At 39.4% G+C, this 15,858-nt stretch overlaps 1 protein-coding gene across 6 annotated transcripts in view; it reads right to left on the reverse strand.

Moving 5' to 3' along the window:
• ASXL3 (ASXL transcriptional regulator 3) overlaps window positions 1–15,858 on the reverse strand; it is a 160,929-nt gene that overhangs the window by 109,536 nt on the left and 35,535 nt on the right. The window contains exon 1 of one of the 6 annotated variants that reach the window (XM_075920754.1): window positions 3,354–3,493. The exons of the other annotated variants lie outside the window; for them this stretch is intronic. The gene's annotated coding sequence lies outside the window, so the exon portion shown is untranslated. Of the gene's footprint in view, window positions 1–3,353; window positions 3,494–15,858 lie in introns of those variants that run through there. 6 annotated transcript variants of the gene reach the window in all.

The following is a 15,858-nucleotide window of genomic DNA, read 5'->3' on the forward strand; positions in this document are numbered from 1 at the left end:
TTGTGGGTCTTCAAGAATGGCCTGCAATTATCTGTTTTGTCCTCAGATGTAAGGAGACCTGGCAAGCATGCATGAGATATGAAGCTATCTGTCTTTAGCGACCCCCTCAGAGAAAGGGAAAGTATCCAATTCAAATCTTTAACCAAGAGGATGAGTACCATGTTGGGATAACAAATAATGCTTATGAAAACACAAAGCAAACTTCTAGGCAAACCTGGTCCCCAAGAACACTACATTTAAGAGGTGCCTTAACTGCTAGCAAGGGAGCATGCAGAACAGTGAATTTAAAATCATTTAGAAATAAAATCATTTTAGTACAAAGTACTCTGGAAATCCAAGATAATCACTCAGTGACTTCTGATCTAAAACTAATAACCCTAGCTAAACCTCACTTTATGGTTCTATTTCTGCATAGAACTCTGCAAGGACAGCACCTTTTATTCTTTTAAAATATCAAAAATGAGGGGAAATAACTTTTTTCCTCTCTTGTAACAATTCACAATTTTTTCCTCTGCTTTTTATGGGTCATTTTTCATTTGATTTGCTCTGAGGGAGTGAGTTTACAGTTTTGATACTGAATATCAAATGGGTTGTTATTCCAAATCTAATCTTTGTCTTGGTATATCGTCACATTTTTATAATGTGGGGGGAAGAAGAAAGAGAAGCATGGGAAAATATCTGCCTATTTCTGCATAATTATTTATATTTAAACAACAAATGAAAAAATCATTTTAAAAATTACTTATAAAACATAACCTATGGGGGGGAGAGATATTAGAGTAGAACAGCAGAAGGAAGAATCTTTCCTCTATAATAAAAGCTGGGTTGGGAAAACCCTCTCTCTATATAATAATTTATGCTTTAAATATCCTAAACTCAATCATTTGTGACGTGACACTGAAAAATGACATTGTCTCCCAAACAAAAAGACTGTAGATCAAGGAAAACCAAAAATAGGAATCTTATAGTAAAACTTCTTGACATCAGAATTAAAACATAAGCAGAAGGATATCTGCTTCCATTCGAATACTTCAAAATAAATGTAACTGCTAAAATTTTGCTGCTTAGCACAGTTCAGTATGTCTTTAAAACATTTTTGTTGACAACTCTCATCTATCAGGGAACATTAGAAATATAGTCTGAAGTATATGGCATATGCAGTTAAGAAAAAAATCAAATTTTACATGGCCTAAAGTACTGGTTCAAGTTAAGACCGTATTTAAATATCGAAGGTATGCTGCTTGGATTGGAGTATGCACACTGAATTACCATGCTAAAAGAATACAGTTAGCAGTGCATGTTATGTTATCATTAGCTCTAATTTGTTCTTTATTGACCTCGAGTTGTTTATTAATTCTAAGAGTGGTTTTTAAACTTAGCATATGGGAAAATCTCAATGTACTTTCAAAACTTCACTACATAACCTGTTAAGGTTCGTAGGTGACAACAATTTTACTTATCACAATCATTTGCAGGATCCAAGTACTAAACTGAGGAGAAATGAATAATTAAGGGCATCATACACATTATACCTCTCTCATAACAGACAATCACGTTATTCTTACAGGGCAAAATCTTGATACCAAATCAATGAAAACATTCCCATTAACTTAAATGGATTAAGGATTTTACACACTAATTACAAAGAAATGTGTATTTCATCACAATATGATCTTAACAATTGCCCAGGGATTGTTAGGATTATTATCTTTTATCATCATGTTGATTTTAGTGTCTAAATACTTCCTTTTGAATGAATATCATTACATGGTAAAAATTAATAGATATGTTTATCAACAAAGTAGAAAGTTTGGTAAGTACTTGTAATTGATGTTTAATGAGAATATTGTTTATGTATTCATTAGTAAAAATCTTTTTAACACTTACATTATGTACTCATGGAATAATTATTACACTGATCCTATAAATACACATATCACTGGACATGCACTAAGTCTGAAGTTAGGCATGTGTTTAAGTATCTTCCTGAATATCAGAGCCTCTCACTGCGCGTCAGAAAATATATCTACATTTACCAGACAGATATGTTACATATGCACACCTAGCACAGCCAATGTTCATTCAAAAAACTGGTAAAAAGTGAAGGAGGCCCATGCACCAATAGAGCTCGAGTCCCCCTTCTGGCTCTTTTCTCAACCAACCAAAACACTTTGCAAGAGACAAGATGACAATTAAAAAGTTCTTCTCCTATTTATTCACCGTGAACTACCCTCAATAAGTATTTTTTCTAGAAGGGTCAAATGCAAATGTTAAAAAAAAAAAACCCAAAAAAAAACCACTCTGGCCCATTAAAATCCTAAGACCGACTTAAAAATCAAGAGATTTTAAAAAAACCCACAATATATTTTGGGTGGGGTTTTTTTTGGTTTCTTATTTTTGAGCCTTTATACTTCAGTCCTATTTTCAAGCTTCAATCCACAAACATGGTAACTAGTAACTAATTGTGTTACAAACTAAAACCTGAGATTCTCAGGATGTTACATGAAATCGGACTTTAGAAAACCCCATCAAGTACTGTGAGATTGAAGACAAGGGATAAGGGTGTGACTGACTGGAAGACAGGAGTAATTAATGGCATTGAATTTTTTGGTGTTTGGAAGTATTATGGGCTAAGACAAGGGTGAAGGACAACTGAGAAATTTATCAGCTATACATCTTCAAAGTACCTGAAATTAGATCATTTCCATGGTTTAAGTGGGTGGAGGGATATACCACCCATGTGGGGGGAGGGAGGGAGCGATACATCAGTTTACTTCTCACCCCCAGTGCCCTACCTTGCCTCCTGTACCTCCCACACACCTCAACCTCCTACCCTGAGCCCCTCATACACTGCAACCCTGACTCCCACACTCCTACATCCTCACACTGAGCACTCAGAAGCAGCAGAAGTCCCATTAAATAAATTCTGTGAGTACAAGGTTTCATTTATGCTATTATTAATCATGTCAATTATCAATATTAAGTTGTCTATTTTCAGTCATGCAAATGGGCATTCTTATATGGCTCTTCATTGACCATGGTGTTCTGAATTTTGATGTGGTTTGGCTCTTTGGTTTGAAAAAGATGCCAATTCCTGGCCCATTAAACAAAGAGATTGACTGGTAGCACAACAGAAAGAAATTAACCTAAGTAGTGGAAAACGACAGTGGTCATTTTCAGTACAAATGAACAATTGTCTTGAAATAGGTATAATATAATGGCAAGGTAACATGTTAAACTCTTATAAAAGAAAGGTTAGATTCTCAGCAGAGAATAAGCTGATCTCAGTAATAACTGAAGCAGTCTCAAGGAAACAGTTAAAAGCTAAAATGTTATCTATGAAGGTTACATACAGAGAAGGAGATATTCTAGAAGCTACACATTTTTCTGGCTTCCATCTTGCGAACAAGCATCTTCTACCAGATCAGCTTCCACATTCCATTTGTCAGATCTCCAATTGCAGATAAAGTGGAGTTCCATTAAAGAAGAAAAGAGACCCTGTTCTCTCTTATTTACCTGTCAAGGCAAATAGTTCAAAGTTTTCTGTAAGAACATTTTCTATCCTCTAATACCATCTTTACTGTTTGAATAACTGTAAGTCAGAGGATGGTAATGTCTCTAAATTCTGATTAAATAATTAATCCTATTCACAAATATAAAAATCACTTATATTTTTCAATTGCTGCTTTTTACACCTTGAATATTTGCCATTCAAAGGATTATTGAGACTTCAATGTTCAGATATTACATCTGTATTAATAAATACTGATTTTTATGTAATTTATATGCCGAAAATGAGAGTTTTTCAAGTGGATTAACTAAAAATAACCGTATTAAGTAATACATTATTTTCTTTCAGACTATGTCATGTAAAGAATTAAGAAAAGTTTCCATATCAGCAACTTAATTGCTTCTTTTAAATTCTTTTTTCACACTGAAAATTGGACAAAGTAATTTCATTTCACAGCAACTTAAAAAGACTGCTATAAGAATCAAGAAAAATATGACAAGAAAACAGCACCAATTAGCTTTAAACCAAAAAAAACCAACACAAAACCCAACCCACTGCATTTAAAAAAAATGTCTACTATCTGCCTTCCTGAAGCATTACACTTGATCTATGCCAAAATCCTTGTATAGAGAAATCCTGCAGTCTTTTCTGGTTTTATTTCTACACAGGGATGTTTAGAAAGCGAAAATATGCTAATATATGAATAACACATCCCAGAAAGATCTCAGACTTCAAAAACTCTCCATTAGCTCACTGATAGCCTCCACAGACATCCCAACAGCACTGGGATATTTCCTGCTCACCGCAGCCCCCACAACACCTCAGCAATACGGCCTATAGCACTTCACATCCCAGCCCCCAATCTCACTCCCACACCCTCCACTTGCTCCCACCTACACCACCTGCTCTCTGGGATCAGGGATGTAAAAGGTTAACCAGTTATCTGGTAATCATTATGCTTACTGGAATGCTTATTTGGTAACCAGTTAACCAGACTGCCAGGTGTATGAAGCCAGATGGCAGGATCCTGAGGAGGACAGGATGGCAGGTGGGCTGCATGACAGGCAGGCGAGATCTGGCCAAGCACAGCACCCCAAATCCCATCTAGCACTGCCAGATACTTTCACCAAAAATACTGAACATGGTGGGAGGAAAAAAAAAAAAAAAAACCCACCACCAAATTTATTGAGCAAAAAAACCTAGAACTGTACCCCCCCCCCCAAAAAGAGTCACTGTGCCTTTAAATCCCCCCACGCCCCCCACCAGACACAGCAAGAGAAGACTTTCCCATCCAAGACTTTCCATCCAAGAAAAACAAAAAATACCGGACTTTTTCACGTCTGGTATTTTCTGGGGTTTTTTTGTTTTTTTTTTTTTAACCGGACAGAGGCCGCAAATACCGGACTGTCTGGGCCAATACCGGACACCTGGCAACCCTATCCCAGTCCTGAGGGATCCACCCGCAGCTGCACCAGCAGCCCTGGCCCCAGACCCCAACCCAGCCACAGCCGTTCCACAATGATCCGCATCCTGTGGCCCTGGTTTCTGTCTGCACTGCAGCCCTGGCTTCCAGCTGTGGCTCCAGTTCTTGGTGGCTCCAGCTGACCCAACTCCTGGCCCCAGTGTATCCAGACCAACTAGCCTGCCGCAGTAACAGTAAGACCTCCCTACCCTGGCTGCTCTACCACCAACAACAATTAACTGGTTACACGATATAATTTTAATCGGTTAACCGATGAACAGTTTTGATCAATATTTACATTCCTATCTAGGATCTTCATGGCCATGTACTCTCCCCTCCAACTCCCTTGCCTCAGCACTCCACTCCTGATCCAAGCTACGATGGAGCAGCAGCTGGGCCAAATTTGAATAACAGGCACTACCTGCTAACCAGCGCACAGAGGTGTAACACTACTCAGTACTTTAGGATTCTCCCCCCAAAATGGAAGCCCTGTAAAAGTGCCCCAAGTGTACATTGGTTAAGATAGGCCTGAAAGGCAGAGGCTTTGTGTGTGTCCTCATAGCCCCTTACCAGGAGGATCACCTATTCTTCCCCTGCCAGGGGTTCAGTAAGCCTCTCTCTATTCTTCCTCCCCCCATACCAGGATCCCCCATGTCAGGAACTGTGTGCTCTTCCCCAATTCTGCCCCTACTTCCTCCTAGTTCCCCAAGTTATCTGTCTTCTTTCTTTCTGAGATATAAATCATTGAGAGTATCAACATCTTAAACTCCACTGGGAGGACAAGCAAAAGAGATGGAGTATTGTTATGCTGGCAAGTGTTAATGGGTGCTATCAACAGTCCTTTTATCTAGAGCTGGAGCCCTACCAAATTCAAGATTGATTCTGGTCAATTCCATGGCCATAGGATTTTAAAATAAATGTCATGATTTCAGGCATTCAAATCTGATATGTCTTGGTGGTGTAGCTGTAGGAGACATAACCAAAAAAGGAGCTGTGATGGGGGAGTCAGGGCACAAGCAATGTTCCCTCTAATCTTTTCCATGCATGTGCAGAATAATTTTTATGTGCACCAAGACGTGCAAACGTGGACCACCAGTAGTAACAAAAAAACTAGCTGTGGGTGCTTTGCTAATCAGCTGGGCAGTATTTGAGTCTGAGTGGCAATACGAACACCCAGCTTACAGAGAACACTGGTCTCAAGCTTAATATGGGGGAGGGTTGTGGTACTGCCTTTTGTGCTGCTCACAGTGGTGGCGCTGCCTTCAGAGAAGGGCAGCAGAGAGCAGTGGCTGCTTGATGGGATACCAGCTATGAAGGCAGTGCCAGTATGCAGCAACAGTGCTGTAGTAAGGATGGTATGGTATTGCCACTCTTAGTTTTGTGCTGATGCCTGCCTCAGGCAGTAGCCATCACTATCCAACTGTCCAGTTCTGAAGGCAATGCAGAAGTAAAGATGGCAATACTGAAATCCCCCTAAAATAACCTTGCAATCATCCTGCAACTCCCATTTGGGAAATACCTCCAGTTTGAGAAATGCTGGTTTCCCCCATGATATCTGTAGAGTATTGGGTAAAACACAGAAAACACCAGATTTTAGTTGGGGAGACAAGATTACATGCTCTATGATGTGATTTTCATGGCTGTGGTAGGGCCCTAATCTATAGCCAGTTACAGAGGTACTCAGAGCTGTGGCTGTGCTAATTAACTGTTAGGGTTCCATGTATCCCCATTTTTCCCCTTTCTGAATCTTGCCCAGTAATAGCAAAGTTCTGACCATGCATGCCTGAAAAAATGTCTGAAACTCTGCACTGATAAGAAGTTCAAGTTATTTCATTAGACAGACAGCCACAGAACTGAGCATAGGCCTTCACAAACTCTGTCCACCCTCAAACCTAAAATTAACCAAGATTTCATAGAATGCTACGAGCTCTGGACAATACAGAACTCATTTTATTATTAGAAAGTCATTTTACAGCCTCTCTCCACTTAATCAGAAGATGTTGGCAAAGCAGGCTAATTAAGTCAAATGACAGAAAGCCACACCCTTTAAACAACAGTGGTTAAGTAAGCAAATGTTCAGATGAACACACTCATTTGGACTTGATACAAGTAAAACGGGTTACATTAAGCAAGGGAATATTCTAAGAATGAGTATCAGGAAAACTGTTCCCTGAAAACTCAGATCTATTAAATTAGAGGGGGAAACCCCATTACCTTATTTATTTTTAACCAAAATGGAGAAAACACTGAATACAGGGAAGAAACTTGCACTGGCAGGAGAATGGATTAGTGATTTAGTAAAAGTTTATTCCTCTAAGATGTGTGAATACAATTTGGATTTTTACACAGCTATAAGAAATAAATTTCTCTCTCAAAAAAGATGAAAAATTTAAAGTAGATTTATATTTTACTTAGGAGAGAAAAGAATTATAAAGTCAACATTAGCTCCTATCTTGCTAAAAAGAGGCTACACCTTATTAGAAAGAAACACAGAAAGCTGGTCTTGAAATCACCTGTATAAATTTTCAAGTGACAGAATGCATTTGGGGACTCCAATTTATAATACTCTAGTTTCCATTTTCACACAAGCTTTTATTCATTACTAATTTTGGTCTCTCAAAAAATTCCAACACTGAATTTTACACCAATACAAAAGATAGATAAATGCAGATTGCCTTTGTTATATAAAACATAAAAAATACCAAAATATTATTTCACCATGAAAAGGAAGTGGAGCATGGAATTTGTAGAAAGAGAGACAATTTAATTTTCACAGATGATGCTCATCTCCCACCTCTAAACAACAGGGCTACGTCTACACTGGCCCCTAATCACGGAAAAGCTATGCAAAAGAGGTGTCAGGATAGGGAAATCTGCGGGGGATTTAAATATCCCCCACGGATTTAAATAAACATGTCCGCCGCTTTTTTTCCGGCTTGGAGAAAAGCCGGAAAAAAAGCATCTAGACTGGCGCGATCCTCCGGAATAAAGCCCTTTTCCGGAGGATCTCTTATTCCTACTTCAAAGGATAAGAGATCCTCTGGAAAAGGGCTTTATTCCGGAGGATCGCGCCAGTCTAGACGCTTTTTTTCCGGCTTTTCTCCAAGCCGGAAAAAAAGCGGCGGACATGTTTATTTAAATCCGCGGGGGATATTTAAATCCCCCGCGGATTTCCCTATCCTGACTTACCTCTTTTGCATAGCTTTTCCGTGATTAAGGGCCAGTGTAGACGTAGCCCAGGTGGGTTGGACTAATAAGTGTTGATTTTCAGTGCACCCAATGAAGATGGTAAATCTTACAAGACTATAAATATATTATAAATCTTATTCACTGTAACAATCATTTACTCTTCCTTACATACTAAAAAGCAGCAACATCTACAATATGACACTAATACACAATTGCAGGTCCTAATTTCAGCAAGTTACACTGTAACAATAGAGACTTGAACATATTCAAAGACAAAATTATTTTGTTTACAGACCTTAAATGACATACGTTCAGCACATCACAATGCCTCATGGTAAAAGCACTATTGTCTCCAATTACAACTAAACATGGATTAACTGTAAAATTTTCACAGTTTTGCTGTTTCTGTCATAATTCTGCAGTACAACTACAAAATATTCTATATTCCTTTTAAATAGGCTTCAAGCACTTAACTCTGTTATCTAGCCCTGGGGAGAGGGGGGAGGACAGAATGGGTAAAAAACACCTGAAATAACTACATAAGTAAAATAAAAATAGATTTTCATTATAATTAGGAAGCAAGCTTCTCACAGATTACATTCCCATTTTTCCAATCTTCATAATAAAGTACCTTCCCATGTTACTTCTCGATTTAAAATAAACTTCATTTTATTGCTGATCCTTTAAAAAACAAACAGTATTTTGTATTACTTCTATGAAATTTGGAGAGGTGGTTATGTCACACACTGTACCTAGACATCAGATTACAGTATTACAGAATTCAGTAGGTGGAGAACTGAAGTACTGAACAAGAAAAAATAAAATCAACCATCTTAAATAACAGTATCAACCATTCTAAGGACCAAGTTGACTAAAGCACATAAGTACATGCTTAATTTTTTTATGAGCAGTACCAAAGTGCAGAAGGGGAATTGTAAACTCCTGAAGATCCAAGGCAAATGATGGAGTGACTAGTTTGATGGGTTTTATTCCTACAAATTAGTTATGAAATCTGAATATCCGCAGACCCTAAGCTACTACATACAATAAACTTACAAAAGGATAAAACTATATTATAGGATACCTGCATTTTTCCCTCTATTTTGTAGTGTAATATTTACTCATCTTGGATCCTGATTTACTGATTAGATCCTGCAGGGGGGGGAGCTAGTGATGTGAGGACGGATGGGGGCAGAAGTCAGGGATTGGACATTGGGATGTGCTTGGAATGTGATTGTTTTCCAAACATGGAAAGAGAGAGGACTGCTAGCAGGGAGAGTTACACTGTGTCAATGGGGGCCAAAACACGTATAACTCCATTGGGCCAGCAGGGGTAGAGGTAAGCTTCCTGCCTCCCACCTGGCCAGTACAGCACCTGCTACAGCCTGGGAAACTGCCACCCAGCCAGCATGGCCCCGATGGGTCCTGCATCCATATGCCCCCAGTCTCCTGCCTTGAGCCACTCTTCACACCCAAACGCTGACTCCTGCACGCCCACTCTCAAATCCTGCTTTTATCCATTTCTGGAGAGCTATGGAACCTTTGTCAAAGGGCTTTAAGGGACAGCGAAAACAAGTTGTTTCCATGAATGTTTTCAGTGCAGAGTGATTGTTGCTTCTGCTTGATGTGGGAGGAATATTTAAAATTGGAGTAAATTTTACATCAAAGTGGATAAAAGCAGCACTAAAGCATAAAAATTAGGGATTGCAACTATATACACCACTACTAAAATAAGCCACATGTGGCTAAAATAGAGTACATTATAATATATCTAAAAATGATTAATTTTAGAATTATCAGTGGGAGCTAGTCCAGAATAGTATCCTATTAGTATGTCACAAATATTTACAACTAAAAATTGTAGTCTTTACAACTATCAATTCATTTTGTCTGCAATGGAATCTAATTGTTTAACATACATTGCTACAGCATCTAAAAGAAAACAACCATGTCTGTGTGCAAATAAACATACACAAATGACTGTTTCTTCCCCAAAGGGCTTACAGTATAAAAAAACCCACAAACAAACAAAAAGTTAACAAGTATATGAGACAAACAAAAGGGCCAGAAAGCCAGTGGTGGAGACAGTAACAGATACAATATGATGCACAGATCTTGGCTAGTCATTTTACTGACTGCAGCTATCTTCCTGCATTGCCATAATCAAATTTCAGTCTGCTGTATGTATTATGTATGCATCTGCCTAGCAGTCTTTTATTGAGAGAATGGGTAGACATTGCTCAGATAACTTCTCTCATCATTCCATAGTCAAAAACTGCACCTGTTGATGGATATGCAGTAAAATCAGTCATACAGATGAAAGAATGCACACAATCTTTATTTTTCTCTTCCACCAAAATTTCCCCTGTCCAGGAGAATGACTACATGTAAGGCAGAACAAGTTCTGATACTGAAAGAAGCAATGTACTCCTTCACTAAAATAGGCCTCCCAAATACAGTCTAGCAATCTAAAGTTACCTACCCATCATTGGCTCTTCTGATGAAAAGAGAATGAAGATCAAAACTCCTGTTGTTTCAAGCTGAATTTTAAGGTTCTTCAACAGTCATAGGGTACACAATGCATTCTTTGGTTTTGAGAGTGGAAGAATGAAACTGGGCAATGCAAATATTTCTTGAGCCAGGTGTAACCTTGAAACTACTAAAGAAAGGAAGAAAAGCCTCCCTATACCATGAAGAACCAGAAACATTTATCCTATTTGAAAAAATACATCATTTGGAAAGGGTTTTTGAACTCGGCAACCCCATAGGCATAGAACACATACTTAGAAAAACCAACACAAAGATCAAAAGATGTAGAAGTACAGGGTAACATATCAAAAGCATCTACATCACTTAAGAGCCTATATCCCAATGACTTTAAATAGGACTTCGGTGTTTTTTAAAATTTTACCCACTAGGTTTAACAGAGAGACCAAAAGGCTAAATGCCCACATGAAATAGAGCACTCAGAGCTGTGACCCAAATGACATCCCCTGAGATTTCAAAGAGTCCATGAAGGCTACCAATACCTTTCCAAAAGCTCTATATTCAAAAAAATTGATATACATTTTTTCCTTTGAAAAGGAATCATATCCTCAGGCTGTTTCTGAATACCAAATAAGGTCTTTAGTGTCAAATGTCTCTTATTACCAAACCAGTAGATCCACTTACCAGATGACTCTTCATTAACCAACAGAATAGGGATGCTATCTAGAAGAACAGGGGAGTGACAAGAGACCTTCATGTTTCTGATATATTGATTCCAGATCAGAAACAGCTGGAAAACCTGAAACCATAACCAGGTAACATTTCTGGCCTCCCTGTGGACATTACACAGTGTAACTCTCCCTGCTAGCAGTCCTCTCTCTTTCCATGTTTGGAAAACAATCACATTTCAAGCACATCCCAGTGTCCAAACCCTGACTTCTGCCCCCATCTGTCCCTCACATCACTAGCTCCCTCTCCCCCCCCCCTCCCGTTTTGTACTATAAGATTTACTTCCCTCATCTTGGATCCTGATTTACTGATTAGATCCTGTGGGGAGAGGGGGGAGTAAATTGAAAGAACGCAGCAGTTTTTTCAACCACGATAATCCTCATTTTACGAGGAATAACGCCTTTTTTCGAAAGTACTCTTTCGAAAAAAGGCGCTATTGAATGCAAACTGTGCTTTTTCGAAAAAAAGCGTTTAGATTCTCCTTTGAAAAAAGCGGTTCGCTTTTTCGAAAAATCTGCTTGTAGTCTAGACTCTCTTTCGAAAGAGGCTTGTAGTCTAGATGTAGCCTAAGTGGCCTCTAAGCTCTGCGGACAGCCGCCCGGCAGGCTATCAAATGCTGCACGCTTCAGGTGTCCCTCCCCCACTGCCATGCTGCTCCTGCTCTCTGTGTTGGAGCTGCTCCCAGGAGCCTCTTGCAGAGCAAAGCAGGGGGAAGGGGATTTTGATGTCAGGATGTCCACCACCCACATCTCCACAGAGCAGGAGACGATGAGGACACCAGGGCTCAGGATGGAGGAAGCTTGCTGGCAGCTGCTATGTCTGAAGGTGCCAATCTACTTAAAAGGGAAGCGTACATAAAGGGGCAACATGCATATTTATTCAGACTCTCACTCTCACAGTGTCTCTCTCTCTCTGTCACAGACACAAACTATCTTTCACACTCACCTCCCAATAAACAGTTATATTGTTATTGCTACTTCTTGATATTTCTTTCAAAGTCTGTTATTTTAGGTTTTTCCTCTAGTTTACTCATTTCATAATTTTTATTGGTCTCTTCGCATTGCAAAATGCCTAATCTTTCCTGGTTGGAGTCAGGGATGTGAAAGGTTAACCATTTAAGCAGTAACTAGTTGGGGGCTGGAGCATCCTCCCACATGCTAAGAGCAGGAGACTGCTCCAGCCCCACAGGGGGCCTACGGACAGGGGAGGCTCCAGCAGGGCCTGGGAGCTGTTGGCAGCCCCAGTCTCCAGTTGGGCTGGAGCAGTCGCTTGCCCACATCCTGCTTAATCAGTTAACCGGTTAAAGCTTAGGTTAACCGAACTGATTGACTAGGATTTTGCAGCCCTAGTTGGAGTAATTATGCCTATATTAATTTTTAAAAAATGTATATTACTAGAATATTTATCCAGCATTATTCAGGTCCTTAACTCAAATAAGTTTTGTTTTTCTTCATTTAAATCGTCTGGCTGAGGATGAAAGGACAACCCCACCCCTCTCTCAACACAGCAATTTGAGGCCAGATGTGAAGCGCCTGTTCATGGTCATTGAAGCAGGCACAGCCGGGAGAGGGGTGCATGTCCCCCAGCTGGGGGACAAACAGAGACAGACGCATGCACGTGCACACACACACAAACTCTCTGAAATATATAGTAGATAGCTATCCCTTTATCCACCTGTGCCCAGTGGGGTTATAGCTGTCCAGACCCCCATCTCTGGGGGTCTATAATGGATCACTAAGTTTTTGCTCTCTAGTGGAGGTGCATATCCATGCATTACCTCAATACGGTGCACATAATAAAATTCATTCCATAGTCAGATGGAAAATATTAGAGGCAACACTGCTGAGCACCAAAATTTTTGGCACAATTTACTGAAGATCTTTCCCAAAATCTAATGTGGTAAGAGTGAATGACTACAGCCTGGAATTTCAGTTTTTAGTTGGGAGGTAATCCTAGAACTTAATTCATAGAACTTACTTACTTAACTATCCTATCTGACCATTTTCTTTGATAGAATAACAAGTCTTGTGGATAAGGGAGAAGCAGAGGACGTGGCATACCTAGACTTTAGTAAGGCATGTCACGGTTTTGCATGACCTTCTTATCAATAAACTAGGCAAATGCAACTTAGATGGAGCTACTATAAGGTGGCTGGATAATAACTATTCTCTGAGAATGGTTAACAGTTCACAGTCACGCTAGAAGGGCATAACAAGTGGGATCGGTTTTAAGACCAGTTCTATTTAATTCTTCATCAACGATTTTGATGATGGCACAGAAGATACAAAGCTGGGAAGGGTTGCAATTGCTTTGCAGGATAGGGTCTTAATTCAAAATGATCTGGACAAACTGGAAAAATGGCCTGAGGTAAATACGATGAAGTTTAGTAAGGAAAAATACAAAGTACTCCATTTAGGAAAGAACAATCCATTTCACACATACAGAATGGGAAGTGACTGTCTAGGAAGGAGTGCTGCAGAAGGGGATCCAGGGGTCATAGTGGACCACTAGCTAACTATGAGTCAAGAGTGTGACACTGCTGCAAAAAAAGAAAACATTAACAAGTATGTTTATTAGCAAGACATGAGAGGTCATTCTTTCATTCTACTCTGTGCTGATCAGGCCTCAACTGGAGTATTGTGTCCAATTCCGGGCACTACATTTCAAGAAAGATGTGGAGTTATTGGAGAAGCTCCAGAGAAGAGCCACAAAAATGATTAAAGATCTTAGAAAACATGAGCTATGAGGGAAGGCTGAAGGAATTGGGCTTGTTTAGTTTGGAAAAGAGAAGACAGAGGGGACATGATAGCAGTTTTCAGGTATGTAAAAGGGTGTCACGGAGGAGGGAGGGAAAAATTGTTCTCCTTGGCCTCTGAGGACAGGACAAGAAGTAAAAGGCTTCAACTGCATCAAGGGTGGTTTAGGTTGGACATTCGGAAAAACTTCCTACCTGTCAGGGTGGCTAAACACTGGAATAAATTTCCTAGGGAGGTTGTAGTATTTCCATCACTGGAAATATTTAAGAGTAGGTTAGACAGACATCTATCAGAGATGATATAAACCATGCTTGTTCCTGCCATAAGGGCAGGGGACTGGACTTGATGCTCTCTCGAAGTCCCTTCCAGTTCTAGTATTCTATGATCCTATGATTCAGATTCTATTATGTGTAAACATTTCAGAGTACATTCCAAAGAGTCAGCCTATAACTTTTTTGTATTTTGTACAGCAGAACCTCAGAATTACAAAACCAGAGTTACCAGAAGTGATCAGTTAACCACACAAGTCATTTGGAACCAGAAGCAGAGACAACCCCTCCTTCCCCCCGCCCCTCAAAAAAAAACCAACCCCCTCCCAAAAAAACCAGACTAGTAAAAAACAGATACAGCTGGTCCCCGAGTTACGAACGAAATCCGCACTTATGAACAAGTTGACCGTATGTAAGTGAATGTAATCCAACTTATGAACAGACTGAGTTATGACCTGGTGTTTGGTACGTAACTCGTTCGTAATTCAGAGACCGGCTGTACATTTAAAAATAAAGATTTGAAAAAAAGAAAGGAACTGTTTGTTTCTGTGCTAGTTTCATTTAATTTAAGATAGTTTAAAAGCAGCATTTTTTCCCACATTGTAAAGTTTCAAAGCTGAATTCAATGTTCTGTTGTAAACTTTTTAACTAACAGCCATAACATTTTGTTCAGAGTTATGAGCATTTCAGAATTATAAAAAACCTCTTCATTCCTGAGTTCATATCTATGAGGTTCTTCAGTATTTATTGTTGCTGCTCTATTATCGGGGATAGTCACTAACTGGGGGTTGGAAGCAGTGTTCCTGCTAATTTTTTCCATCCATGTGCAGAATATATTTTGTCAGGTGCACTGAGGCATGTGCACGACCAGTAGAAACATATGCTGCTCTCTACTAAGTACTCTACTACTCTACTTGTGGGCACTCTACTAAGCAGCGGGGCAGCACCTGAATCTCTCCAGGGTGACTGTCCAAGCGCTCAGCTTAAAGGGAACACGAGTTGGAGGGGCCATTTAATAGTATTTTTCTTCCACTGGATGCAAAGATAACTTCTACAATGAAACAAACAAAACAAAACAAAAAAAAAAAAACCATGTTAAAATATTCATTCATTTTTTATAGGAAAACTCTGAAACTTCCTGAGGACCTGAATTTTGCATTTCACTGTGGTTATAAAATGTTTCTCACCACAAAGTAACACACTCTACAGGAAAAACCTTGGCATCTGTGGAAAGCCTGCATGTAGCAGGGATGTAGTAATTTTGTGCAGCTAAGTACTGTAAGTGTTATGTGGGGTAAGAATTCAAATATAGCTTTCTACATTAATGAGCTTTCCCGGAGCAGTACAAAAGCGAACAAAAACTGCAGTGTCAAATTGTGGAAATTAGTTGATGATCGGAGGTATAACAAGTAAGAATGGGAGATGGAGAATCTGTGATTCATAATGTTCTCATCT

The sequence above is a fragment of the Pelodiscus sinensis genome, chromosome 2 (genome assembly GCF_049634645.1).
Source record: "Pelodiscus sinensis isolate JC-2024 chromosome 2, ASM4963464v1, whole genome shotgun sequence".
In the NCBI taxonomy this organism is placed as follows: domain Eukaryota; kingdom Metazoa; phylum Chordata; order Testudines; family Trionychidae; genus Pelodiscus; species Pelodiscus sinensis.